Source organism: Phyllobates terribilis, unplaced genomic scaffold (genome assembly GCF_046119375.1).
Source record: "Phyllobates terribilis strain yellow unplaced genomic scaffold, ASM4611937v1 Scaffold_7__3_contigs__length_470593459, whole genome shotgun sequence".
Taxonomy (NCBI): domain Eukaryota; kingdom Metazoa; phylum Chordata; class Amphibia; order Anura; family Dendrobatidae; genus Phyllobates; species Phyllobates terribilis.
Genome location: NW_027362767.1, coordinates 12850077 through 12877575, shown reverse-complemented (window position 1 = coordinate 12877575; position 27499 = coordinate 12850077). Strand labels below are relative to the sequence as shown.

General features: G+C 51.4%; 1 protein-coding gene across 5 annotated transcripts in view; it reads left to right on the top strand.

Moving 5' to 3' along the window:
* The window catches only part of STON2 (stonin 2), a 279054-nt gene that overhangs the window by 96235 nt on the left and 155320 nt on the right, over positions 1-27499 (top strand). The window contains exon 1 of one of the 5 annotated variants that reach the window (XM_073638158.1): positions 25285-25578. The exons of the other annotated variants lie outside the window; for them this stretch is intronic. The gene's annotated coding sequence lies outside the window, so the exon portion shown is untranslated. Of the gene's footprint in view, positions 1-25284; positions 25579-27499 lie in introns of those variants that run through there. 5 annotated transcript variants of the gene reach the window in all.

Genomic DNA, 27499 nt, shown 5'->3' with positions numbered 1-27499 from the left:
TTATCTAATAAGATTCAGTTTCTGTGAGCCTGTGTGTCTGGGGAACTGGATCACGGGTCATGTGTGTGTGTGTGTGTCTGGGGAACTGGATCACGGGTCATGTGTGTGTGTGTGTGTCTGGGGAACTGGATCACGGGTCATGTGTGTGTGTGTGTGTCTGGGGAACTGGATCACGGGTCATGTGTGTGTGTGTGTGTCTGGGGAACTGGATCACGGGTCATGTGTGTGTGTGTGTGTCTGGGGAACTGGATCACGGGTCATGTGTGTGTGTGTGTGTCTGGGGAACTGGATCACGGGTCATGTGTGTGTGTGTGTGTCTGGGGAACTGGATCACGGGTCGTGTGTGTGTCTGGGGAACTGGATCACGGGTCGTGTGTGTGTCTGGGGAACTGGATCACGGGTCATGTGTGTGTCTGGGGAGCCGGGTCTCGGGTCGTGTTTTGGGGGAGCCGGGTCACGGGTCGTGTGTGTGTCTGGGGAGCCGGGTCTCGAGTCGTGTTTTGGGGGAGCCAGGTCACGGGTCGTGTGTGTGTGTCGGGTCACGGGTCATGTATTGGGGGAGCCGGGTCATGTGTGTGTCTGGGAGCCAGGTCACGGGTCGTCTGTTGGGGGAGCCGGGTCATGGGTCGTGTGTTGGGGGAGTCGGGTCACGGGTCGTGTGTGTGTCTGGGGAGCCGGATCACGGGTCGTGTGTGTGTTGGGTCACTGGTCATGTGCTGAGGAAGCCGGGTCAGGGGTCGTGTGTTGGGGGAGTCGGGTCACGGGTCGTGTGTGTGTCGGGTCACGGGTCATGTGTGTATCTGGGGAGCCGTATCACGGGTCGTGTGTGTGTCTGGGGAGCCGTATCACGGGTCGTGTGTGTCTGGGGAGCCGGGTCTCGGGTCGTGTTTTGGGGGAGCCGGGTCACGGGTCGTGTGTGTGTCTGGGGAGACGGGTCACGGGTCGTGTGTGTGTTGGGTCACTGGTCATGTGCTGAGGGAGCCGGGTCACGGGTCGTGTGTTGGGGGAGTCGGGTCACGGGTTGTGTGTGTGTCGGGTCACGGGTCGTGTGTGTATCTGGGGAGCCGTATCACGGGTCATGTGTGTCTGGGGAGCCGGGTCTCGGGTCGTGTTTTGGGGGAGCCGGGTCACGGGTCATGTGTGTGTCTGGGGAGACGGGTCACGGGTCGTGTGTTTTGGGGGAGCCGGGTCACGGGTCGTGTGTGTGTCTGGGGAGCCGTATCACGGGTCGTGTGTGTCTGGGGAGCCGGGTCACGGGTCGTGTGTGTGTGTCGGGTCACGGGTCGTGTGTGTGTCTGGGGAGACGGGTCACGTGTGTGTCTGGGGAGACGGGTCGTGTGTGTGTCTGGGGAGCCGGGTCTCGGGTCGTGTTTTGGGGGAGCCGGGTCTCGGGTCGTGTTTTGGGGGAGCCGGGTCACGGGTCGTGTGTGTGTCTGGGGAGCCGGGTCACGGGTCGTGTTTTGGAGGAGCCGGGTCACGGGTCGTGTGTTGGGGGAGTCGGGTCACGGGTCGTGTGTGTGTCGGGTCACGGATCGTGTTTTGGGGGAGCCGGGTCACGGGTCGTGTGTGTGTCTGGGGAGCCGGGTCACGGGTCGGGTTTTGGAGGAGCCGGGTCAGGGGTCGTGTGTTGGGGGAGTCGGGTCTCGGGTCGTGTGTGTGTCGGGTCACGGGTCGTGTGTGTATCTGGGGAGCCGTATCACGGGTCGTGTGTGTGTCTGGGGAGCCGTATCACGGGTCGTGTGTGTCTGGGGAGCCGGGTCTCGGGTCGTGTTTTGGGGGAGCCGGGTCACGGGTCGTGTGTGTGTCTGGGGAGACGGGTCACGGGTCGTGTGTGTGTTGGGTCACTGGTCATGTGCTGAGGGAGCCGGGTCACGGGTCGTGTGTTGGGGGAGTCGGGTCACGGGTTGTGTGTGTGTCGGGTCACGGGTCGTGTGTGTATCTGGGGAGCCGTATCACGGGTCGTGTGTGTGTCTGGGGAGCCGTATCACGGGTCGTGTGTGTCTGGGGAGCCGGGTCTCGGGTCGTGTTTTGGGGGAGCCGGGTCACGGGTCGTGTGTGTGTCTGGGGAGCCGGGTCTCGGGTCGTGTTTTGGGGGAGCCGGGTCACGGGTCGTGTGTGTGTCTGGGGAGCCGGGTCTCGGGTCGTGTTTTGGGGGAGCCGGGTCACGGGTCGTGTGTGTGTCTGGGGAGTCGGGTCACGGGTCGTGTGTTGGGGGAGCTGGGTCACGGGTCGTGTGTTGGGGGAGCCGGGTCTCGGGTCGTGTGTTGGGGGAGCCGGGTCTCGGGTCATGTTTTGGGGGAGCCGGGTCACGGGTCGTGTGTGTGTCTGGGGAGCCAGATCACGAGTCGTGTGTGTGTCTGGGGAGCCGGGTCTCGGGTCGTGTTTTGGGGGAGCCGGGTCACGGGTCGTGTGTGTGTCTGGGGAGCCGGGTCTCGGGTCGTGTTTTGGGGGAGCCGGGTCACGGGTCGTGTGTGTGTCTGGGGAGTCGGTTCATGGGTCGTGTGTGTGTCGGGTCACGGGTCGTGTGTTGGGGGAGCCGGGTCTCGGGTCGTGTGTTGGGGGAGCCGGGTCTCGGGTCATGTTTTGGGGGAGCCGGGTCACGGGTCGTGTGTGTGTCTGGGGAGCCAGATCACGGGTCGTGTGTGTGTCTGGGGAGCCGGGTCTCGGGTCGTGTTTTGGGGGAGCCGGGTCACGGGTCATGTGTGTGTCTGGGGAGCCGGGTCACGGGTCGTGTGTGTGTCTGGGGAGCCGGGTCACGGGTCGTGTGTTGGGGGAGCCGGGTCTCGGGTCGTGTGTTGGGGGAGCCGGGTCTCGGGTCATGTTTTGGGGGAGCCGGGTCACGGGTCGTGTGTGTGTCTGGGGAGCCAGATCACGGGTCGTGTGTGTGTCTGGGGAGCCGGGTCTCGGGTCGTGTTTTGGGGGAGCCGGGTCACGGGTCGTGTGTGTGTCTGGGGAGTCGGGTCACGGGTCGTATGTGTGTCGGGTCACGGGTCGTGTGTTGGGGGAGCTAGGTCACGGGTCGTGTGTTGGGGGAGTCGGGTCACGGGTCGTGTGTTGGGGGAGCCGGGTCACGGGTCGTGTGTTGGGGGAGCCGGGTCACGGGTCGTCTGTTGGGGGAGCCGGGTCATGGGTCGTGTATTGGGGGAGTCGGGTCACGGGTCGTGTGTATGTCTGGGGAGCCGGATCACGGGTCGTGTGTGTGTTGGGTCACTGGTCATGTGCTGAGGAAGCCGGGTCAGGGGTCGTGTGTGTGTCTGGGGAGCCAGATCACGAGTCGTGTGTGTGTCTGGGGAGCCGGGTCTCGGGTCGTGTTTTGGGGGAGCCGGGTCACGGGTCGTGTGTGTGTCTGGGGAGCCGGGTCTCGGGTCGTGTTTTGGGGGAGCCGGGTCACGGGTCGTGTGTGTGTCTGGGGAGTCGGTTCACGGGTCGTGTGTGTGTCGGGTCACGGGTCGTGTGTTGGGGGAGCCGGGTCTCGGGTCGTGTTTTGGGGGAGCCGGGTCACGGGTCATGTGTGTGTCTGGGGAGCCGGGTCACGGGTCGTGTGTGTGTCTGGGGAGCCGGGTCACGGGTCGTGTGTTGGGGGAGCTGGGTCACGGGTCGTGTGTTGGGGGAGCTGGGTCACGGGTCGTGTGTTGGGGGAGCCGGGTCTCGGGTCGTGTGTTGGGGGAGCCGGGTCTCGGGTCATGTTTTGGGGGAGCCGGGTCACGGGTCGTGTGTGTGTCTGGGGAGCCAGATCACGGGTCGTGTGTGTGTCTGGGGAGCCGGGTCTCGGGTTGTGTTTTGGGGGAGCCGGGTCACGGGTCGTGTGTGTGTCTGGGGAGTCGGGTCACGGGTCGTGTGTGTGTCGGGTCACGGGTCGTGTGTTGGGGGAGCTAGGTCACGGGTCGTGTGTTGGGGGAGTCGGGTCACGGGTCGTGTGTTGGGGGAGCCGGGTCACGGGTCGTGTGTTGGGGGAGCCGGGTCACGGGTCGTCTGTTGGGGGAGCCGGGTCATGGGTCGTGTGTTGGGGGAGTCGGGTCACGGGTCGTGTGTATGTCTGGGGAGCCGGATCACGGGTCGTGTGTGTGTTGGGTCACTGGTCATGTGCTGAGGAAGCCGGGTCAGGGGTCGTGTGTTGGGGGAGTCGGGTCACGGATCGTGTGTGTGTCGGGTCACGGGTCGTGTGTGTATCTGGGGAACCGTATCACGGGTCGTGTGTGTGTCTGGGGAGCCGTATTACGGGTCGTGTGTGTCTGGGGAGCCGGGTCTCGGGTCGTGTTTTGGGGGAGTCGGGTCACGGGTCGTGTGTGTGTCTGGGGAGACGGGTCACGGGTCGTGTGTGTGTTGGGTCACTGGTCATGTGCTGAGGGAGCCGGGTCACGGGTCGTGTGTTGGGGGAGTCGGGTCACGGGTTGTTTGTGTGTCGGGTCACGGGTCGTGTGTGTATCTGGGGAGCCGTATCACGGGTCGTGTGTGTTTCTGGGGAGACGTATCACGGGTCGTGTGTGTCTGGGGAGCCGGGTCTCGGGTCGTGTTTTGGGGGAGCCGGGTCTCGGGTCATGTGTGTGTCTGGGGAGATGGGTCACGGGTCGTGTGTTTTGGGGGAGCCGGGTCACGGGTCGTGTGTGTGTCTGGGGAGCCGTATCACGGGTCGTGTGTGTCTGGGGAGCCGGGTCACGGGTCGTGTGTGTGTGTCGGGTCACGGGTCGTGTGTGTGTCTGGGGAGACGGGTCACGGGTCGTGTGTGTGTCTGGGGAGACGGGTCACGGGTCGTGTGTGTGTCTGGGGAGACGGGTCACGGGTCGTGTGTGTGTCTGGGGAGACGGGTCACGGGTCGTGTGTGTGTCTGGGGAGCCGGGTCTCGGGTCGTGTTTTGGGGGAGCCGGGTCACGGGTCGTGTGTGTGTCTGGGGAGACGGGTCACGGGTCGTGTGTTGGGGGAGCCGGGTCTCGGGTCGTGTGTTGGGGGAGCCGGGTCTCGGGTCATGTTTTGGGGGAGCCGGGTCACGGGTCGTGTGTGTGTCTGGGGAGCCAGATCACGGGTCGTGTGTGTGTCTGGGGAGCCGGGTCTCGGGTCGTGTTTTGGGGGAGCCGGGTCACGGGTCATGTGTGTGTCTGGGGAGCCGGGTCACGGGTCGTGTGTGTGTCTGGGGAGCCGGGTCACGGGTCGTGTGTTGGGGGAGCCGGGTCTCGGGTCGTGTGTTGGGGGAGCCGGGTCTCGGGTCATGTTTTGGGGGAGCCGGGTCACGGGTCGTGTGTGTGTCTGGGGAGCCAGATCACGGGTCGTGTGTGTGTCTGGGGAGCCGGGTCTCGGGTCGTGTTTTGGGGGAGCCGGGTCACGGGTCGTGTGTGTGTCTGGGGAGTCGGGTCACGGGTCGTATGTGTGTCGGGTCACGGGTCGTGTGTTGGGGGAGCTAGGTCACGGGTCGTGTGTTGGGGGAGTCGGGTCACGGGTCGTGTGTTGGGGGAGCCGGGTCACGGGTCGTGTGTTGGGGGAGCCGGGTCACGGGTCGTCTGTTGGGGGAGCCGGGTCATGGGTCGTGTATTGGGGGAGTCGGGTCACGGGTCGTGTGTATGTCTGGGGAGCCGGATCACGGGTCGTGTGTGTGTTGGGTCACTGGTCATGTGCTGAGGAAGCCGGGTCAGGGGTCGTGTGTGTGTCTGGGGAGCCAGATCACGAGTCGTGTGTGTGTCTGGGGAGCCGGGTCTCGGGTCGTGTTTTGGGGGAGCCGGGTCACGGGTCGTGTGTGTGTCTGGGGAGCCGGGTCTCGGGTCGTGTTTTGGGGGAGCCGGGTCACGGGTCGTGTGTGTGTCTGGGGAGTCGGTTCACGGGTCGTGTGTGTGTCGGGTCACGGGTCGTGTGTTGGGGGAGCCGGGTCTCGGGTCGTGTTTTGGGGGAGCCGGGTCACGGGTCATGTGTGTGTCTGGGGAGCCGGGTCACGGGTCGTGTGTGTGTCTGGGGAGCCGGGTCACGGGTCGTGTGTTGGGGGAGCTGGGTCACGGGTCGTGTGTTGGGGGAGCTGGGTCACGGGTCGTGTGTTGGGGGAGCCGGGTCTCGGGTCGTGTGTTGGGGGAGCCGGGTCTCGGGTCATGTTTTGGGGGAGCCGGGTCACGGGTCGTGTGTGTGTCTGGGGAGCCAGATCACGGGTCGTGTGTGTGTCTGGGGAGCCGGGTCTCGGGTTGTGTTTTGGGGGAGCCGGGTCACGGGTCGTGTGTGTGTCTGGGGAGTCGGGTCACGGGTCGTGTGTGTGTCGGGTCACGGGTCGTGTGTTGGGGGAGCTAGGTCACGGGTCGTGTGTTGGGGGAGTCGGGTCACGGGTCGTGTGTTGGGGGAGCCGGGTCACGGGTCGTGTGTTGGGGGAGCCGGGTCACGGGTCGTCTGTTGGGGGAGCCGGGTCATGGGTCGTGTGTTGGGGGAGTCGGGTCACGGGTCGTGTGTATGTCTGGGGAGCCGGATCACGGGTCGTGTGTGTGTTGGGTCACTGGTCATGTGCTGAGGAAGCCGGGTCAGGGGTCGTGTGTTGGGGGAGTCGGGTCACGGATCGTGTGTGTGTCGGGTCACGGGTCGTGTGTGTATCTGGGGAACCGTATCACGGGTCGTGTGTGTGTCTGGGGAGCCGTATTACGGGTCGTGTGTGTCTGGGGAGCCGGGTCTCGGGTCGTGTTTTGGGGGAGTCGGGTCACGGGTCGTGTGTGTGTCTGGGGAGACGGGTCACGGGTCGTGTGTGTGTTGGGTCACTGGTCATGTGCTGAGGGAGCCGGGTCACGGGTCGTGTGTTGGGGGAGTCGGGTCACGGGTTGTTTGTGTGTCGGGTCACGGGTCGTGTGTGTATCTGGGGAGCCGTATCACGGGTCGTGTGTGTTTCTGGGGAGACGTATCACGGGTCGTGTGTGTCTGGGGAGCCGGGTCTCGGGTCGTGTTTTGGGGGAGCCGGGTCTCGGGTCATGTGTGTGTCTGGGGAGATGGGTCACGGGTCGTGTGTTTTGGGGGAGCCGGGTCACGGGTCGTGTGTGTGTCTGGGGAGCCGTATCACGGGTCGTGTGTGTCTGGGGAGCCGGGTCACGGGTCGTGTGTGTGTGTCGGGTCACGGGTCGTGTGTGTGTCTGGGGAGACGGGTCACGGGTCGTGTGTGTGTCTGGGGAGACGGGTCACGGGTCGTGTGTGTGTCTGGGGAGACGGGTCACGGGTCGTGTGTGTGTCTGGGGAGACGGGTCACGGGTCGTGTGTGTGTCTGGGGAGCCGGGTCTCGGGTCGTGTTTTGGGGGAGCCGGGTCACGGGTCGTGTGTGTGTCTGGGGAGACGGGTCACGGGTCGTGTGTTGGGGGAGCCGGGTCTCGGGTCGTGTTTTGGGGGAGCCGGGTCACGGGTCGTGTGTGTGTCTGGGGAGCCGGGTCACGGGTCGTGTTTTGGAGGAGCCGGGTCACGGGTCGTGTGTTGGGGGAGTCGGGTCACGGGTCGTGTGTGTGTCGGGTCACGGATCGTATTTTGGGGGAGCTGGGTCACGGGTCGTGTGTGTGTCTGGGGAGCCGGGTCACGGGTCGTGTTTTGGAGGAGCCGGGTCAGGGGTCGTGTGTTGGGGGAGTCGGGTCACGGGTCGTGTGTGTGTCGGGTCACGGGTCGTGTGTGTATCTGGGGAGCCGTATCACGGGTCGTGTGTGTGTCTGGGGAGCCGTATCACGGGTCGTGTGTGTCTGGGGAGCCGGGTCTCGGGTCGTGTTTTGGGGGAGCCGGGTCACGGGTCATGTGTGTGTGTCTGGGGAGCCGGGTCACGGGTCGTGTGTGTGTCTGGGGAGACGGGTCACGGGTCGTGTGTGTGTTGGGTCACTGGTCATGTGCTGAGGGAGCCGGGTCACGGGTCGTGTGTTGGGGGAGTCGGGTCACGGGTTGTGTGTGTGTCGGGTCACGGGTCGTGTGTGTATCTGGGGAGCCGTATCACGGGTCGTGTGTGTGTCTGGGGAGCCGTATCACGGGTCGTGTGTGTCTGGGGAGCCGGGTCTCGGGTCGTGTTTTGGGGGAGCCGGGTCACGGGTCATGTGTGTGTCTGGGGAGACGGGTCACGTGTTTTGGGGGAGCTGGGTCACGGGTCGTGTGTGTGTCTGTGGAGCCGTATCACGGGTCGTGTGTGTCTGGGGAGCTGGGTCTCGGGTCGTGTTTTGGGGGAGCCGGGTCACGGGTCGTGTGTGTGTCTGGGGAGACCGGTCACGGGTCGTGTGTTGGGGGAGCTGGGTCACGGGTCGTGTGTGTGTGTCGGGTCACGGGTCGTGTGTGTGTCTGGGGAGACGGGTCACGGGTCGTGTGTGTGTCTGGGGAGACGGGTCACGGGTCGTGTGTGTGTCTGGGGAGCCGGGTCTCGGGTCGTGTTTTGGGGGAGCCGGGTCACGGGTCGTGTGTGTGTCTGGGGAGACGGGTCACGGGTCGTGTGTTGGGGGAGCCGGGTCTCGGGTCGTGTTTTGGGGAAGCCGGGTCACGGGTCGTGTGTGTGTCTGGGGAGCCGGGTCTCGGGTCGTGTTTTGGAGGAGCCGGGTCACGGGTCGTGTGTTGGGGGAGCCGGGTCACGGGTCGTGTGTAGGGGGAGCCGGGTCACGGGTCGTGTGTTGGGGGAGCCGGGTCACGGGTCGTGTGTGTGTGTTGGGGATCACGGGTCGTGTGTGTGTCAGGAGAGCCGGATCACGGGTCGTGTGTGTGTGTCGGGTCACGGGTCATGTGTTGGGGGAGCCGGGTCATGTGTGTGTCTGGGAGCCGGGTCACGGGTCGTCTGTTGGGGGAGCCGGGTCATGGGTCGTGTGTTGGGGGAGCAGGGTCATGGGTCGTGTGTGTGTGTGTCGGGTCACGGGTCGTGTGTTGGTGGAGCCGGGTCAGGGGTCTTGTGTTGGGGGAGTCGGGTCACGGGTCGTGTGTTGGGGGAGCCAGGTCACGGGTCGTGTGTGTGTTGGGTCACTGGTCATGTGCTGAGGGAGCCGGGTCACGGGTTGTGTGTGTGTCTCGTGAGCCGTATCACGGGTCGTGTGTGTGTCTGGGGAGCCGTATCACGGGTTGTGTGTGTGTCTGGGGAGCCGTATCACGGGTCGTGTGTGTGTCGGGTCACGGGTTGTGTGTGTCGGGTCACGGGTCGTGTGTTGGGAGAGTCGGGTCACGGGTCGTGTGTGTGTGTCGGGTCACGGGTCGTGTGTGTGTGTCGGGTAACAAGTCGTGTGTTGGGGGAGCCGGGTCACGGGTCGTGTGTTGGGTGAGCTGGGTCACGGGTCGTGTGTGTGTGTTGGGTCACGGGTTGTGTGTTGGGGTAGCCGGGTCACGGGTCGTGTGTGTGTGTGTGTCGGGTCACGGGTCGTGTGTTGGGGAAGCCGGGTCACTGGTCGTGTGTGTGTGTGTGTGTCGAGTCACGGGTCGTGTGTTGGGGGAGCCGAGTCACGGGTCGTGAGTGTGTGTCGGGTCACGGGTCGTGTGTCTGGGGAACTGGATCACGGGTCGTGTGTGTGTTGGGTCACTGGTCATGTGCTGAGGGAGCCGGGTCACGGGTCGTGTGTGTGTGTCGGGTCAAGGGTCGTGTGTTGGGGGAGCCGGGTCACAGGTCGTGTGTGTCTCTGGGGAGCCGGGCAATGGGTTGTGTGTGTGTGTTGGGGGGTCACGGGTCGTGTGTGTTGGGGAAGCCGGGTCACGGGTCGTGTGTGTGTCTGGTGCGTCGGGTCATGGGTCTTGTCACTGATGTGTGTACTTGTGTTAAGTGTCTGGCGGGGGAGGGGGTGTAGAGACAGGTGTGAGTACAGGGGGGGTCTGTGAGATGGAGGTGGGATTGGCCTCCTGTAGAGTGAATCAGTACAGACCAGTGACTGGGGTGGGGGTGAGGGGCTGTTTTTTTCTGGGGGAGGGGGGCTCCATTATTAGTGTTGCAGACCTGTGTAGTCTCAGTCATCCCCAAGACACCGGACAGGGCGACCGGACACCATGAGGCTCCTCCAAGGTAATCACATCAAAAGGGCATACAAAATATCCACTGCGCGCGACCTCTTCCCCCGCGGACAGGTCAGGTGAACCAGTCAGTACAGCCGACCTTACAGTCTGTGTAACAGCAGCTGTCAGCGTGTGAATCCGTGGGCTCCCCGAACACCAACATACAATGCACAAGAAGGAATACTATACATCAGCACTCCTGTATTCTCCAGAGCTGTGCTCACTATTTATACTGATGAAACTCCACCAGCAGAATAGTGAGTGCAGCTCTGGAGTATAATACAGGAGGTAACTCAGGATCAGTAATGTAATGTATGTACACAGTGACTGCACCAGCAGAATAGTGAGTGCAGCTCTGGAGTATAATACAGGATGTAACTCAGGATCAGTAATGTAATGTATGTACACAGTGACTGCACCAGCAGAATAGTGAGTGCAGCTCTGGAGTATAATACAGGAGGTAACTCAGGATCAGTAATGTAATGTATGTACACAGTGACTGCACCAGCAGAATAGTGAGCGCAGCTCTGGAGTATAATACAGGATGTAACTCAGGATCAGTAATGTAATGTATGTACACAGTGACTGCACCAGCAGAATAGTGAGTGCAGCTCTGGAGTATAATACAGGATATAACTCAGTATCAGTAATGTAATGTATGTACACAGTGACTGCACCAGCAGAATAGTGAGTGCAGCTCTGGAGTATAATACAGGATGTAACTCAGGATCAGTAATGTAATGTATGTACACAGTGACTGCACCAGCAGAATAGTGAGTGCAGCTCTGGAGTATAATACAGGATATAACTCAGGATCAGTAATGTAATGTATGTACACAGTGACTGCACCAGCAGAATAGTGAGCGCAGCTCTGGAGTATAATACAGGATGTAACTCAGGATCAGTAATGTAATGTATGTACACAGTGACTGCACCAGCAGAATAGTGAGTGCAGCTCTGGAGTATAATACAGGATGTAACTCAGGATCAGTAATGTAATGTATATACACAGTGACTGCACCAGCAGAATAGTGAGTGCAGCTCTGGAGTATAATACAGGAGGTAACTCAGGATCAGTAATGTAATGTATGTACACAGTGACTGCACCAGCAGAATAGTGAGTGCAGCTCTGGAGTATAATACAGGAGGTAACTCAGGATCAGTAATGTAATGTATGTACACAGTGACTGCACCAGCAGAATAGTGAGTGCAGCTCTGGAGGATAATACAGAATGTAACTCAGGATCAGTAATGTAATGTATGTACACAGTGACTGCACCAGCAGAATAGTGAGTGCAGCTCTGGAGTATAATACAGGAGGTAACTCAGGATCAGTAATGTAATGTATGTACACAGTGACTGCACCAGCAGAATAGTGAGTGCAGCTCTGGAGTATAATACAGGAGGTAACTCAGGATCAGTAATGTAATGTATGTACACAGTGACTGCACCAGCAGAATAGTGAGTGCAGCTCTGGAGTATAATACAGGATATAACTCAGGATCAGTAATGTATGTACACAGTGACTGCACCAGAGAATAGCGAGTGCAGCTCTGGAGTATAATACAGGATATAACTCAGGGTCAGGAATGTAATGTATGTACACAGTGACTCCACCAGCAGAATAGTGAGTGCAGCTCTGGAGTATAATAGAGGATGTAACTCAGGATCAGTAATGTAATGTATGTACACAGTGACTGCACCAGCAGAATAGTGAGTGCAGCTCTGGAGTATAATACAGGATGTAACTCAGGATCAGTAATGTAATGTATGTACACAGTGACTGCACCAGCAGAATAGTGAGTGCCGCTCTGGAGTATAATACAGGATGTAACTCAGGATCAGTAATGTAATGTATGTACACAGTGACTGCACCAGCAGAATAGAGAGTGCAGCTCTGGAGTATAATACAGGATGTAACTCAGGATCAGTAATGTAATGTATGTACACAGTGACTGCACCAGCAGAATAGTGAGTGCAGCTCTGGGGTATAATACAGGAGGTAACTCAGGATCAGTAATGTAATGTATGTACACAGTGACTGCACCAGCAGAATAGAGAGTGCAGCTCTGGAGTATAATACAGGATGTAACTCAGGATCAGTAATGTAATGTATGTACACAGTGACTGCACCAGCAGAATAGTGAGTGCAGCTCTGGAGTATAATACAGGGTGTAACTCCGGATCAGTAATGTAATGTATGTACACAGTGACTGCACCAGCAGAATAGTGAGTGCAGCTCTGGAGTATAATACAGGATGTAACTCAGGATCAGTAATGTAATGTATGCACACAGTGACTGCACCAGCAGAATAGTGAGTGCAGCTCTGTAGTATAATACAGGATGTAACTCAGGATCAGTAATGTAATGTATGCACACAGTGACTGCACCAGCAGAATAGTGAGTGCAGCTCTGGAGTATAATACAGGAGGTAACTCAGGATCAGTAATGTAATGTATGTACACAGTGACTGCACCAGCAGAATAGTGAGTGCAGCTCTGGAGTATAATACAGGGTGTAACTCAGGATCAGTAATGTAATGTATGTACACAGTGACTGCACCAGCAGAATAGTGAGTGCAGCTCTGGAGTATAATACAGGGTGTAACTCAGGATCAGTAATGTAATGTATGTACACAGTGACTCCACCAGCAGAATAGTGAGTGCAGCTCTGGAGTATAATACAGGATGTAACTCAGGATCAGTAATGTAATGTATGTACACAGTGACTGCACCAGCAGAATAGTGAGTGCAGCTCTGGGGTATAATACAGGATGTAACTCAGGATCAGTAATGTAATGTATGTACACAGTGACTGCACCAGCAGAATAGTGAGTGCAGCTCTAGAGTATAATACAGGATGTAACTCAGGATCAGTAATGTAATGTATGTACACAGTGACTGCACCAGCAGAATAGTGAGTGCAGCTCTGGAGTATAATACAGGATGTAACTCAGGATCAGTAATGTAATGTATATACACAGTGACTGCACCAGCAGAATAGTGAGTGCAGCTCTGGAGTATAATACAGGGTGTAACTCCGGATCAGTAATGTAATGTATGTACACAGTGACTGCACCAGCAGAATAATGAGTGCAGCTCTGGAGTATAATACAGGGTGTAACTCAGGATCAGTAATGTAATGTATGTACACAGTGACTGCACCAGCAGAATAGTGAGTGCAGCTCTGGAGTATAATACAGGATGTAACTCAGGATCAGTAATGTAATGTATATACACAGTGACTGCACCAGCAGAATAGTGAGTGCAGCTCTGGAGTATAATACAGGGTGTAACTCCGGATCAGTAATGTAATGTATGTACACAGTGACTGCACCAGCAGAATAATGAGTGCAGCTCTGGAGTATAATACAGGGTGTAACTCAGGATCAGTAATGTAATGTATGTACACAGTGACTGCACCAGCAGAATAGTGAGTGCAGCTCTGGAGTATAATACAGGATGTAACTCAGGATCAGTAATGTAATGTATGTACACAGTGACTGCACCAGCAGAATAGTGAGTGCAGCTCTGGAGTATAATACAGGATGTAACTCAGGATCAGTAATGTAATGTATGCACACAGTGACTGCACCAGCAGAATAGTGAGTGCAGCTCTGGAGTATAATACAGGATATAACTCAGGATCAGTAATGTAATGTATGTACACAGTGACTGCACCAGCAGAATAGTGAGTGCAGCTCTAGAGTATAATACAGGATGTAACTCAGGATCAGTAATGTAATGTATGTACACAGTGACTGCACCAGCAGAATAGTGAGTGCAGCTCTGGAGTATAATACAGGATGTAACTCAGGATCAGTAATGTAATGTATATACACAGTGACTGCACCAGCAGAATAGTGAGTGCAGCTCTGGAGTATAATACAGGGTGTAACTCCGGATCAGTAATGTAATGTATGTACACAGTGACTGCACCAGCAGAATAATGAGTGCAGCTCTGGAGTATAATACAGGGTGTAACTCAGGATCAGTAATGTAATGTATGTACACAGTGACTGCACCAGCAGAATAGTGAGTGCAGCTCTGGAGTATAATACAGGATGTAACTCAGGATCAGTAATGTAATGTATGTACACAGTGAATGCACCAGCAGAATAGTGAGTGCAGCTCTGGAGTATAATACAGGATGTAACTCAGGATCAGTAATGTAATGTATGCACACAGTGACTGCACCAGCAGAATAGTGAGTGCAGCTCTGGAGTATAATACAGGATATAACTCAGGATCAGTAATGTAATGTATGTACACAGTGACTGCACCAGCAGAATAGTGAGTGCAGCTCTAGAGTATAATACAGGATGTAACTCAGGATCAGTAATGTAATGTATGTACACAGTGACTGCACCAGCAGAATAGTGAGTGCAGCTCTGGAGTATAATACAGGATGTAACTCAGGATCAGTAATGTAATGTATATACACAGTGACTGCACCAGCAGAATAGTGAGTGCAGCTCTGGAGTATAATACAGGGTGTAACTCCGGATCAGTAATGTAATGTATGTACACAGTGACTGCACCAGCAGAATAGTGAGTGCAGCTCTGGAGTATAATACAGGATGTAACTCAGGATCATTAATGTAATGAATGTACACAGTGACTCCACCAGCAGAATAGTGAGTGCAGCTCTGGAGTATAATACAGGATGTAACTCAGGATCAGTAATGTAATGTATGCACACAGTGACTGCACCAGCAGAATAGTGAGTGCAGCTCTGGAGTATAATACAGGATGTAACTCAGGATCAGTAATGTAATGTATGCACACAGTGACTGCACCAGCAGAATAGTGAGTGCAGCTCTGGAGTATAATACAGGAGGTAACTCAGGATCAGTAATGTAATGTATGTACACAGTGACTGCACCAGCAGAATAGTGAGTGCAGCTCTGGAGTATAATACAGGGTGTAACTCAGGATCAGTAATGTAATGTATGTACACAGTGACTGCACCAGCAGAATAGTGAGTGCAGCTCTGGAGTATAATAGAGGATGTACCTCAGGATCAGTAATGTAATGTATGTACACAGTGACTGCACCAGCAGAATAGTGAGTGCAGCTCTGGAGTATAATACAGGATGTAACTCAGGATCAGTAATGTAATGTATGCGCACAGTGACTGCACCAGCAGAATAGTGAGTGCAGCTCTGGAGTATAATACAGGATGTAACTCAGGATCAGTAATGTAATGTATGTACACAGTGACTGCACCAGCAGAATAGTGAGTGCAGCTCTGGAGTATAATACAGGATGTAACTCAGGATCAGTAATGTAATGTATGTACACAGTGACTGCACCAGCAGAATAGTGAGTGCAGCTCTGGAGTATAATACAGGATGTAACTCAGGATCAGTAATGTAATGTATGTACACAGTGACTCCACCAGCAGAATAGTGAGTGCAGCTCTGGGGTATAATACAGGATGTAACTCAGGATCAGTAATGTAATGTATGTACACAGTGACTGCACCAGCAGAATAGTGAGTGCAGCTCTGGAGTATAATACAGGAGGTAACTCAGGATCAGTAATGTAATGTATGTACACAGTGACTGCACCAGCAGAATAGTGAGTGCAGCTCTGGAGTATAATACAGGAGGTAACTCAGGATCAGTAATGTAATGTATGTACACAGTGACTGCACCAGCAGAATAGTGAGTGCAGCTCTGGAGGATAATACAGGATATAACTCAGGGTCAGGAATGTAATGTATGTACACAGTGACTCCACCAGCAGAATAGTGAGTGCAGCTCTGGAGTATAATAGAGGATGTAACTCAGGATCAGTAATGTAATGTATGTACACAGTGACTGCACCAGCAGAATAGAGAGTGCAGCTCTGGAGTATAATACAGGATGTAACTCAGGATCAGTAATGTAATGTATGTACACAGTGACTGCACCAGCAGAATAGTGAGTGCCGCTCTGGAGTATAATACAGGATGTAACTCAGGATCAGTAATGTAATGTATGTACACAGTGACTGCACCAGCAGAATAGAGAGTGCAGCTCTGGAGTATAATACAGGATGTAACTCAGGATCAGTAATGTAATGTATGTACACAGTGACTGCACCAGCAGAATAGTGAGTGCAGCTCTGGGGTATAATACAGGAGGTAACTCAGGATCAGTAATGTAATGTATGTACACAGTGACTGCACCAGCAGAATAGAGAGTGCAGCTCTGGAGTATAATACAGGATGTAACTCAGGATCAGTAATGTAATGTATGTACACAGTGACTGCACCAGCAGAATAGTGAGTGCAGCTCTGGAGTATAATACAGGATGTAACTCAGGATCAGTAATGTAATGTATGTACACAGTGACTGCACCAGCAGAATAGTGAGTGCAGCTCTGGAGTATAATATAGGATGTAACTCAGGATCAGTAATGTAATGTATATACACAGTGACTGCACCAGCAGAATAGTGAGTGCAGCTCTGGAGTATAATACAGGGTGTAACTCAGGATCAGTAATGTAATGTATGTACACAGTGACTGCACCAGCAGAATAGAGAGTGCAGCTCTGGAGTATAATACAGGATGTAACTCAGGATCAGTAATGTAATGTATGTACACAGTGACTGCACCAGCAGAATAGTGAGTGCAGCTCTGGGGTATAATACAGGAGGTAACTCAGGATCAGTAATGTAATGTATGTACACAGTGACTGCACCAGCAGAATAGAGAGTGCAGCTCTGGAGTATAATACAGGATGTAACTCAGGATCAGTAATGTAATGTATGTACACAGTGACTGCACCAGCATAATAGTGAGTGCAGCTCTGGAGTATAATACAGGATGTAACTCAGGATCAGTAATGTAATGTATGTACACAGTGACTGCACCAGCAGAATAGTGAGTGCAGCTCTGGAGTATAATACAGGATGTAACTCAGGATCAGTAATGTAATGTATATACACAGTGACTGCACCAGCAGAATAGTGAGTGCAGCTCTGGAGTATAATACAGGGTGTAACTCAGGATCAGTAATGTAATGTATGTACACAGTGACTGCACCAGCAGAATAGTGAGTGCAGCTCTGGAGTATAATAGAGGATGTACCTCAGGATCAGTAATGTAATGTATGTACACAGTGACTGCACCAGCAGAATAGTGAGTGCAGCTCTGGAGTATAATACAGGATGTAACTCAGGATCAGTAATGTAATGTATGTACACAGTGACTGCACCAGCTGAATAGTGAGTGCAGCTCTGGAGTATAATACAGGATGTAACTCAGGATCAGTAATGTAATGTATGTACACAGTGACTGCACCAGCAGAATAGTGAGAGCAGCTCTGGAGTATAATACAGGATGTAACTCAGGATCAGTAATGTAATGTATGTACACAGTGACTGCACCAGCAGAATAGTGAGTGCAGCTCTGGAGTATAATACAGGATGTAACTCAGGATCAGTAATGTAATGTATGTACACAGTGACTGCACCAGCAGAATAGTGAGTGCAGCTCTGGAGTATAATACAGGATGTAACTCAGGATCAGTAATGTAATGTATGTACACAGTGACTCCACCAGCAGAATAGTGAGTGCAGCTCTGGGGTATAATACAGGATGTAACTCAGGATCAGTAATGTAATGTATGTACACAGTGACTGCACCAGCAGAATAGTGAGTGCAGCTCTGGAGTATAATACAGGAGGTAACTCAGGATCAGTAATGTAATGTATGTACACAGTGACTGCACCAGCAGAATAGTGAGTGCAGCTCTGGAGTATAATACAGGAGGTAACTCAGGATCAGTAATGTAATGTATGTACACAGTGACTGCACCAGCAGAATAGTGAGTGCAGCTCTGGAGGATAATACAGGATATAACTCAGGGTCAGGAATGTAATGTATGTACACAGTGACTCCACCAGCAGAATAGTGAGTGCAGCTCTGGAGTATAATAGAGGATGTAACTCAGGATCAGTAATGTAATGTATGTACACAGTGACTGCACCAGCAGAATAGTGAGTGCAGCTCTGGAGTATAATACAGGATGTAACTCAGGATCAGTAATGTAATGTATGTACACAGTGACTGCACCAGCAGAATAGTGAGTGCCGCTCTGGAGTATAATACAGGATGTAACTCAGGATCAGTAATGTAATGTATGTACACAGTGACTGCACCAGCAGAATAGAGAGTGCAGCTCTGGGGTATAATACAGGAGGTAACTCAGGATCAGTAATGTAATGTATGTACACAGTGACTGCACCAGCAGAATAGTGAGTGCAGCTCTGGGGTATAATACAGGAGGTAACTCAGGATCAGTAATGTAATGTATGTACACAGTGACTGCACCAGCAGAATAGAGAGTGCAGCTCTGGAGTATAATACAGGATGTAACTCAGGATCAGTAATGTAATGTATGTACACAGTGACTGCACCAGCAGAATAGTGAGTGCAGCTCTGGAGTATAATACAGGATGTAACTCAGGATCAGTAATGTAATGTATGTACACAGTGACTGCACCAGCAGAATAGTGAGTGCAGCTCTGGAGTATAATACAGGATGTAACTCAGGATCAGTAATGTAATGTATGTACACAGTGACTGCACCAGCAGAATAGTGAGTGCAGCTCTGGAGTATAATACAGGAGGTAACTCAGGATCAGTAATGTAATGTATGTACACAGTGACTGCACCAGCAGAATAGTAAGTGCAGCTCTGGAGTATAATACAGGAGGTAACTCAGGATCAGTAATGTAATGTATGTATACAGTGACTGCACCAGCAGAATAGTGAGTGCAGCTCTGGAGTATAATACAGGATGTAACTCAGGATCAGTAATGTAATGTATGTACACAGTGACTGCACCAGCAGAATAGTGAGTGCAGCTCTGGGGTATAATACAGGATGTACACAGGATCAGTAATGTAATGTATGTACACAGTGACTGCACCAGCAGAATAGTGAGTGCAGCTCTGGGGTATAATACAGGATGTAACTCAGGATCAGTAATGTAATGTATGTACACAGTGACTGCACCAGCAGAATAGTGAGTGCAGCTCTGGAGTATATTACAGGATGTAACTCAGGATCAGTAATGTAATGTATGTACACAGTGACTCCACCAGCAGAATAGTGAGTGCAGCTCTGGAGTATAATACAGGATGTAACTCAGGATCAGTAATGTAATGTATGTACACAGTGACTGCACCAGCAGAATAGTGAGTGCAGCTCTGGAGTATAATACAGGATGTAACTCAGGATCAGTAATGTAATGTATGTACACAGTGACTGCACCAGCAGAATAGTGAGTGCAGCTCTGGAGTATAATACAGGATGTAACTCAGGATCAGTAATGTAATGTATGCACACAGTGACTGCACCAGCAGAATAGTGAGTGCAGCTCTGGAGTATAATACAGGAGGTAACTCAGGATCAGTAATGTAATGTATGTACACAGTGACTGCACCAGCAGAATAGTGAGTGCAGCTCTGGAGTATAATACAGGGTGTAACTCAGGATCAGTAATGTAATGTATGTACACAGTGACTGCACCAGCAGAATAGTGAGTGCAGCTCTGGAGTATAATACAGGATGTAACTCAGGATCATTAATGTAATGAATGTACACAGTGACTCCACCAGCAGAATAGTGAGTGCAGCTCTGGAGTATAATACAGGATGTAACTCAGGATCAGTAATGTAATGTATGTACACAGTGACTGCACCAGCAGAATAGTGAGTGCAGCTCTGGAGTATAATACAGGATGTAACTCAGGATCAGTAATGTAATGTATGCACACAGTGACTGCACCAGCAGAATAGTGAGTGCAGCTCTGGAGTATAATACAGGATATAACTCAGGATCAGTAATGTAATGTATGTACACAGTGACTGCACCAGCAGAATAGTGAGTGCAGCTCTAGAGTATAATACAGGATGTAACTCAGGATCAGTAATGTAATGTATGTACACAGTGACTGCACCAGCAGAATAGTGAGTGCAGCTCTGGAGTATAATACAGGATGTAACTCAGGATCAGTAATGTAATGTATATACACAGTGACTGCACCAGCAGAATAGTGAGTGCAGCTCTGGAGTATAATACAGGGTGTAACTCCGGATCAGTAATGTAATGTATGTACACAGTGACTGCACCAGCAGACTAATGAGTGCAGCTCTGGAGTATAATACAGGGTGTAACTCAGGATCAGTAATGTAATGTATGTACACAGTGACTGCACCAGCAGAATAGTGAGTGCAGCTCTGGAGTATAATACAGGATGTAACTCAGGATCATTAATGTAATGAATGTACACAGTGACTCCACCAGCAGAATAGTGAGTGCAGCTCTGGAGTATAATACAGGATGTAACTCAGGATCAGTAATGTAATGTATGTACACAGTGACTGCACCAGCAGAATAGTGAGTGCAACTCTGGAGTATAATACAGGATGTAACTCAGGATCAGTAATGTAATGTATGTACACAGTGACTGCACCAGCAGAATAGTGAGTGCAGCTCGGGAGTATAATACAGGATGTAACTCAGGATCAGTAATGTAATGTATGTACACTGTGACTGCACCAGCAGAATAGTGAGTGCAGCTCTGGAGTATAATACAGGATATAACTCAGGATCAGTAATGTAATGTATGTACACAGTGACTGCACCAGCAGAATAGTGAGTGCAACTCTGGAGTATAATACAGGATGTAACTCAGGATCAGTAATGTAATGTATGTACACAGTGACTGCACCAGCAGAATAGTGAGTGCAGCTCGGGAGTATAATACAGGATGTAACTCAGGATCAGTAATGTAATGTATGCACACAGTGACTGCACCAGCAGAATAGTGAGTGCAGCTCTGGAGTATAATACAGGATATAACTCAGGATCAGTAATGTAATGTATGTACACAGTGACTGCACCAGCAGAATAGTGAGTGCAGCTCTAGAGTATAATACAGGATGTAACTCAGGATCAGTAATGTAATGTATGTACACAGTGACTGCACCAGCAGAATAGTGAGTGCAGCTCTGGAGTATAATACAGGATGTAACTCAGGATCAGTAATGTAATGTATATACACAGTGACTGCACCAGCAGAATAGTGAGTGCAGCTCTGGAGTATAATACAGGGTGTAACTCCGGATCAGTAATGTAATGTATGTACACAGTGACTGCACCAGCAGAATAGTGAGTGCAGCTCTGGAGTATAATACAGGATGTAACTCAGGATCTTTAATGTAATGAATGTACACAGTGACTCCACCAGCAGAATAGTGAGTGCAGCTCTGGAGTATAATACAGGATGTAACTCAGGATCAGTAATGTAATGTATGCACACAGTGACTGCACCAGCAGAATAGTGAGTGCAGCTCTGGAGTATAATACAGGATGTAACTCAGGATCAGTAATGTAATGTATGCACACAGTGACTGCACCAGCAGAATAGTGAGTGCAGCTCTGGAGTATAATACAGGAGGTAACTCAGGATCAGTAATGTAATGTATGTACACAGTGACTGCACCAGCAGAATAGTGAGTGCAGCTCTGGAGTATAATACAGGATGTAACTCAGGATCATTAATGTAATGAATGTACACAGTGACTCCACCAGCAGAATAGTGAGTGCAGCTCTGGAGTATAATACAGGATGTAACTCAGGATCATTAATGTAATGAATGTACACAGTGACTGCACCAGCAGAATAGTGAGTGCAGCTCTGGAGTATAATACAGGATGTAACTCAGGATCAGTAATGTAATGTATGTACACAGTGACTGCACCAGCAGAATAGTGAGTGCAGCTCTGGAGTATAATACAGGATGTAACTCAGGATCAGTAATGTAATGTATGCACACAGTGACTGCACCAGCAGAATAGTGAGTGCAGCTCTGGAGTATAATACAGGATATAACTCAGGATCAGTAATGTAATGTATGTACACAGTGACTGCACCAGCAGAATAGTGAGTGCAGCTCTAGAGTATAATACAGGATGTAACTCAGTAATGTAATGTATGTACACAGTGACTGCACCAGCAGAATAGTGAGTGCAGCTCTGGAGTATAATACAGGAGGTAACTCAGGATTAATAATGTAATGTATGTACACAGTGACTGCACCAGCAGAATAGTGAGTGCAGCTCTGGAGTATAATACAGGATGTAACTCAGGATCAGTAATGTAATGTATGTACACAGTGACTGCACCAGCAGAATAGTGAGCGCAGCTGTGGAGTATAATACAGGATGTAACTCAGGATCAGTAATGTATGTACACAGTGACTGCTCCAGCAGAATAGTGAGTGCAGCTCTGGAGTATAATACAGGATGTAACTCAGGATCAGTAATGTAATGTATATACACAGTGACTGCACCAGCAGAATAGTGAGTGCAGCTCTGGAGTGTAATATAGGATGTAACTCAGGATCAGTAATGTAATGTATGAACACAGTGACTGCACCAGCAGAATAGTGAGTGCAGCTCTGGGGGATAATACAGGATGTAACTCAGGATCAGTAATGTAATGTATTTACACAGTGACTGCACCAGCAGAATAGTGAGTGCAGCTCTGGAGTGTACTGATCCTGAGTTACATCCTATATTAATGTAATGTATGAACACAGTGACTGCACCAGCAGAATAGTGAGTGCAGCTCTGGAGGATAATACAGGATGTAACTCAGGATCAGTAATGTAATGTATGTACACAATGACTGCACCAGCAGAATAGTGAGTGCAGCTCTGGAGGATAATACAGGATGTAACTCAGGATCAGTAATGTAATGTATGTACACAGTGACTGTACCAGTAGAAAAGTGAGTGCAGCTCTGGAGTATAATACAGGATGTAACTCAGGATCAGTAATGTAATGTATGAACACAGTGACTGCACCAGCAGAATAGTGAGTGCAGCTCTGGAGGATAATACAGGATGTAACTCAGGATCAGTAATGTAATGTATGTACACAATGACTGCACCAGCAGAATAGTGAGTGCAGCTCTGGAGGATAATACAGGATGTAACTCAGGATCAGTAATGTAATGTATGTACACAGTGACTGCACCAGTAGAAAAGTGAGTGCAGCTCTGGAGTATAATACAGGAGGTAACTCAGGATCAGTAATGTAATGTATGTACACAGTGACTTCACCAGCAGAATAGTGAGTGCAGCTCTGGAGTATAATACTGGAGGTAACTCAGGATCAGTAATGTATGTACACAGCGACTGCACCAGCAGAATAGTGAGTGCAGCTCTGGAGTATAATACAGGATGTAACTCAGGATCAGTAATGTAATGTATGTACACAGTGACTGCACCAGCAGAATAGTGAGTGCAGCTCTGTAGTATAATGCAGGATGTAACTCAGGATCAGTAATGTAATGTATGTACGCAGTGACTGCACCAGCAGAATAGTGAGTGCAGCTCTGGGGTATAATACAGGATGTAACTCAGGATCAGTAATGTAATGTATGTACACAGTGACTGCACCAGCAGAATAGTGAGTGCAGCTCTGGAGTATAATACAGGATGTAACTCAGGATCTGTAATGTAATGTATGTACACAGTAACTGTACCAGCAGAATAGTGAGTGCAGCTCTGGAGGATAATACAGGATGTAACTCAGGATCAGTAATGTATGTGACTCGCCCCCTGGGCCATGGGGCACCCGGAACCGGCCTTCAGTGATGATGGGGGTAGTAGTGGCAACCCGATCCCGTGGCTCAGGGTGGTCAGACCAAATGCTGTTGCAGTCTTTTTGTAGAGTTATGAATGTCCGACTACGCCACCCGTGGATTGCGGTCAGGGATGACCGCCGCTGCAAGGCAGACCGCTGAGGCTGGTGTTGGTGTGCAGCACAGGGATAGGATAACGCTCCACGGGAAGAGTATAGCCTCAGCGCAATGTGCGAGGATGCTGGGGGTGGTGGTGCCGGCGCAGCATAAATAACAGAATCCAATGGTGCAGTTCAGGCCTTTTACTCACAGTTGGTATCCAAGTCACTTCTGTCAGCAATGACTGCCCAAGCCATGCTGCTTCCACCAGGTGAGGGGCTCGATCAACCCCCAGGTAGTTCAGGAGTATGGCACAGGACCCCCTTCTATCCTTTCTCTGACCTCTCGTGCCCCACCAGTGACCACGCTTCTGTCCAGCTGCCTCGGGCCTTCTCTTGGTGAAACTTGGCGCCAGTTTCCCTGACCCTATGTGGTGCCTTCCTAGCGGGTGTAGCGAGGGGTCGCACCAATAGATGATCACGACCTCCGGTTTTTGGCTGAGGGATAATTTACCTCCACCAACTTGGGAATCCGGTACCCTTCCACAGCCTGACCCTTCACCCGATATAACGCGGGCTTGTAACGGTTGCTGTCCGTTCTGCTCTCTGTTAGGGTCCCTTCTGCCTTCTCGTTTCTGGAGCCTTTCTACTCCTCTGTCTGTCCTCTTTCCTTCCTTCTCCTTCTTCTCTTCTCCTCTCTGGCCCCGGCCTTCTCCCCAGGCCTGCCTCGTGGAGCTGAGCTCAGGCTGAGCCACAGCTCCCAGTCAGCCCTCTCTGGCTGAACTACTTCTCTCAACTGACCACTGACTAAAGATGGCTCCCACCTTTTATCTGCCTCTGTGTCTGAGCTCAGGTGACCTGCACCCAATGAGCTTCTTCCTATGCTCCAGAAACCGTCCCCTCTGCTCCTACATCATTGGGTTCTCTCCCCCCTCCCCACTCCAGCCAGGGACATGGACAGTTGTGCCTGCAATAAATGGGAGCACCGTCGAGCTGTCCCCCAGAAATGGGGAGTGTGTAAGTGTATGTATGCAGCTAACTGAGCCCTGATCCACACTCCATCCTTACCTGGGAGTGGAATATCACACCTCTGGTTGAGGTGCAATACCCCTGTAGCAACCGAACCCTCGGGGCGCTACATATGTACACAGTGACTGCATCAGCAGAATAGTGAGTGCAGCTCTGGAGGATAATACAGGATGTAACTCAGGATCAGTAATGTAATGTATGTACACAGTGACTGCATCAGCAGAATAGTGAGCGCAGCTCTGGAGTATAATACAGGAGGTAACTCAGGATCAGTAATGTAATGTATGTACACAGTGACTGCATCAGCAGAATAGTGAGGGCAGCTCTGGAGGATAATACAGGATTCTATATATACTGTACATTAGGGGAGCCCTGTTGTGAGGCAGGGTAGGTGCAGAGCTCTTCATGTGGAGGACAGTCTGGGTTCTGCAGGCTGGAGCTTGTCCGTCCCGTCAGTGGAGACACTAGAAGCTGAGCTCAGACCCAGCAGTAGACGGGACAGGTCGGGACATGACGGTGCGGAGCAGCAGGAGACGCAGGTGGATGGGGGTGGTGAGGAGCCGTATCTGGCTGTACGTGTGCTGCACCGCCTCTTACTGCTCCTGTGAGCTCCGTGTTCCCCCCGTCCATTATTACACATAATTATGACTGATACAGTCAGTAACATTCCGGCTGATGATCTGCTCAGTCGTCATCTTTTGTGAGGTCGTGTTATCATGCTATATGTCTGTCTAATGGCCGCCATCACAGCGCCCAGAGGGCTCCTCATGCGGCTCCACAGCCTGTGACAGAAAGCTGTTTTGTGTCAGACTTCACTGCAAGCCTTGTATTCTACCCATGAACCAGGAGGCCCAGGATGAGCCTTACTGAGGTAAGAGGCGCTTACAGGGAATTGTGTGAGATGGTATAATGTTTGGTACTGTACGTGGGTGCACTGGAGTTTACTGCACCGTAATGTCCCGACACTGAATACTGTCCACCACTGATTACTGTCCTACTACTGATTACTGTCCACCACTGATTACTGTCCTACCACTGAATACTGTCCTACCACTGATTACTGTCCTACCACTGATTACTGTCCTACCACTGAATACTGTCCTACTACTGATTACTGTCCACCACTGATTACTGTCCTACTACTGAATACTGTACACCACTGATTACTGTCCTACTACTGACTACTGTCCTACTACTGAATACTGTCCCACTACTGATTACTGTCCTACTACTGATTACTGTCCTACCACTGACTACTGTCCTACCACTGATTACTGTCCTACTACTGACTACTGTCCTACTACTGAATACTGTCCTACTACTGACTACTGTCCTACTACTGATTACTGTCCTACCACTGATTACTGTCCTACTACTGACTACTGTCCTACTACTGAATACTGTCCTACCACTGATTACTGTCCTACTACTGAATACTGTCCTACCACTGATTACTGTCCTACTACTGACTACTGTCCTACTACTGAATACTGTCCCACTACTGATTACTGTCCTACCACTGATTACTGTCCTACCACTGAATACTGTCCTACCACTGATTACTGTCCTACTACTGATTACTGTCCACCACTGATTACTGTCCTACCACTGAATACTGTACACCACTGATTACTGTCCTACTACTGATTACTGTCCTACTACTGATTACAGTCCTACCACTGATTACTGTCCTACCACTGATTACTGTCCTACCACTGAATACTGTCCACCACTGATTACTGTCCTACTACTGATTACTGTCCTACCACTGATTACTGTCCTACCACTGAATACTGTACACCACTGATTACTGTCCTACTACTGATTACTGTCCTACCACTGATTACTGTCCTACTACTGATTACTGTCCTACTACTGATTACTGTCCTACCACTGATTACTGTCCTACCACTGAATACTGTACACCACTGATTACTGTCCTACTACTGATTACAGTCCTACCACTGATTACTGTCCTACCACTGATTACTGTCCTACCACTGATTACTGTCCTACTACTGATTACTGTCCTACCACTGATTACTGTCCCACTACTGATTACTGTCCTACCACTGAATACTGTACACCACTGATTACTGTCCTACCACTGATTACTGTCCCACTACTGATTACTGTCCCACCACTGAATACTGTCCTACCACTGAATACTGTCCTACCACTGATTACTGTCCTACCACTGAATACTGTCCTACCACTGATTACTGTCCTACCACTGAATACTGTTCTACCACTGATTACTGTCCTAATACTGATTACTGTCCCACTACTGAATACTGTCCTACCACTGAATACTGTCCTACCACTGATTACTGTCCTACTACTGATTACTGTCCTACCACTGATTACTGTCCTACCACTGAATACTGTACACCACTGATTACTGTCCTACCACTGAATACTGTCCACCACTGATTACTGTCCCACTACTGATTACTGTCCTACTACTGATTACTGTCCCACCACTGATTACTGTCCTACCACTGAATACTGTCCTACCACTGATTACTGTCCTACCACTGATTACTGTCCTACCACTAATTACTGTCCTACCACTGATTACTGTCCTACCACTGAATACTGTCCTACCACTGATTACTCTCCTACTACTGATTACTGTCCTACTACTGATTACTGTCCTACCACTGATTACTGTCCTACCACTGAATACTGTCCTACCACTGATTACTGTCCTACCACTGAATACTGTACACCACTGAATACTGTCCTACCACTGAATACTGTCCTACCACTGATTACTGTCCTACTACTGA